At 35.9% G+C, this 2,500-nt stretch overlaps 1 protein-coding gene across 2 annotated transcripts in view; it reads right to left on the reverse strand.

Annotated features, from left to right (window-relative positions):
* LOC144972812 (guanylate cyclase 32E-like) overlaps positions 1-651 on the reverse strand; it is an 82,437-nt gene extending 81,786 nt beyond the window's left edge. The window contains exon 1 of one of the 2 annotated variants that reach the window (XM_078914477.1): positions 548-651. The gene's annotated coding sequence lies outside the window, so the exon portion shown is untranslated. Of the gene's footprint in view, positions 1-532 lie in introns of both variants that reach the window. The other variant, XM_078914476.1, reaches the window with a different exon arrangement.
* Between the last annotated feature and the right edge of the window lie 1,849 nt (positions 652-2,500).

A 2,500-nucleotide genomic window follows, 5' to 3' on the forward strand; every position in this document is an offset into this window, starting at 1 on the left:
TAAATTAATATTTTTGGTATCCATTCTACTCCGAAATAGAGTAGTTTGACGCGGTGGATTGCATTTAACATGGTATAAAGTAATAAACATTTCAATATCTTATTACAGAAATTAGGACATGCCTAGTTTTTCTCTGCCGTCAATCTAGTCTTTTAATAAATGTATTTATGTTGTTTTTGTTGTTGTTGGCTGAAGAACAGTTGTGAGCTCGAAAATTCCGTGTTTTTGTATTTTATCCTTTATTGAAGTTATTATATTCATTTTTGTTTATTACTTTTTACAATCCACAGCTTCTAGCAGCTTGGTATCACTATAACATTTTAACACCATACGATATCCTTCTGTGCGTATATACCTATAATATTTCAGCATTATAAAACAAAAGTATTTATTACTTCATATTTCATTTTCGGTAACAATAAATCACAATGTGAAATGCCATCATAGTTATTAATCTTTTTTTAAACATCATACGTGTATCCTTCCCAGCATATCAAACTGTATACGGAATACATCTATTACTTCGTATTACCTATAAACCACATACTGTTTTTGTCAACAATAAAACACAATACGGAAAACACGAAGCCACCACTTTTTCCAAGAAGGCCATCACAATACACTCGAGATACCCGGTGACAAGAAAAAGGCAAGAGAGCGGCGGACACCGCGCAGCTATTTGACCAATGTATTGACAGCGGTTGGTCTTTCTTCGTGTCTAGAGATGAAGACATCTATAGACCCATTTATATAACAAACCGATTAATTGGGAATTCTGATGAAACCCAGTTTTCTCAAAATACCCAAGACTGTTTCAAAGTCATTACGTGAAGATGAATTGTTTTGTGAATAGAGGCAATTATTTATCTAGTCAAATTTGGTCAAGAAACGAATATTTGCTTCGTTATATTTCTGGCTATTAGCGGAGAGAAAGATTGTATTGTTTGTGTGAGCTTTTACGTACAAGCAGAAACATACATGCCAGTCATGTAGCTAATTAAAGTAGCATCCCCTCATTGTGATACGTGTCCTCATAAGAGCGATATAACAGGCATATAACATATAATTGGTTCTTTTTATTTTAGTGAACACCCTGCTACATCCGAATTAATAATATTTTGGTACGATCACAATCACCTCAATTCAGAACAATGAACAATTGTTCTAGAAATTCTTAGATTTAAAAATAGATGTTTCTATCCTACAAAACACGGACGAACAGACTCTTTTAAAAGAAACACAACTTGCAGTGAAAAGAAATGTATCCTTGATTTTACTTTCAATCTATAAAATTGATTTTTGTTGAACTCTTATCAATATGTGTCTTTGAGTATATGTGGGCATATGATATGTGTCCAACGTATGTTTAAGCTTTATTAACATTTAGATCAAATTGGATCTTATCTTTTCCAGATTCATGAATCAAGGCAATTCTTTGCCATTTCAAACCTAACGTGACCTTATACCAAAATTTAAAAAAAAAGGGGGGTGGGGGGGGGGGGGTGGGAAGGGGGGGGGGAGGTTATAGGGTATTTAATAAATTATGAGATATCAACTTCATTTTATCAGTCTCATCTTGAATACACTAGTAGTCCTTCAACCCATTTGGCCCATGGAGCCTGATTTTATCCCCAACTCTGTAGCGTGAAACGGACAATAGTAATTGCTTGCTACTTTTTGGATAGGTGACAAGAAAAATGCAAAGTGTTTTCCCCCAATCTAACAGATCCAACTACCTAATCACAGCTGGATATACAGAAGAGGGGGGGGGGGTGATAATCAGAACAATAGTCGAGAGTGCACCCAGGGATTGATCTCGGTCTCTTTTCTTATGAAGTGAGTGCTCTACCAACTGAGATCTCTGGACCCCAATGCACGTCGCTCGGGTATAAATGAATATAGATACAACACAGTCCTTCAGAGCTATTTAGGCCCATGGAGCGGAATCCACTGCAATAATGATAAGATAAATAGGTCACAACCAAGTCTGAATTTCATAACCAAATGTTATATATTTCAGGAACTCCATCTTTAATAGCTCTCTTAAAATGAAAATCATTATGTAAAGCTAGATACTCGTTTACGCCTGAGTCGAATGGGGCAATGGCAATGATTTGTATAATGTACTTCAGTCATCTAAAAATATAATGACAGGGTCAGAAGCGCTATGATTTTCATTGAAATAAATAATAATGTGAAGTTGAATGTAAGCTTCAGTTTAATTACAAGAACAGATCAAATGAACGTTTCGGGTTTCCCCTTTATCAACAAAACAGGATGAATGAAACACCACAGATGAATGAGCAGCAACATTTACATATAATTTTCATTGTCACGTTGAGTGCCTCTTTACAATACAAAATATTTGTGCGGCTATGTTGTCTTGCGGCATGACACTCGCTTTTGGATCGAAAGGTCCTGGGTTCGATTCTCGCTCGGCGCATAGTTGAGTCCTTGGAAAAGTCTCTTTACTCACATTCTCTCACCGTACTCAGGTGTA

Source organism: Berghia stephanieae, chromosome 5, assembly GCF_034508935.2.
Source record: "Berghia stephanieae isolate SIO BIC M18660-M18661 chromosome 5, UCSD_Bste_1.3, whole genome shotgun sequence".
NCBI lineage: Eukaryota > Metazoa > Mollusca > Gastropoda > Nudibranchia > Aeolidiidae > Berghia > Berghia stephanieae.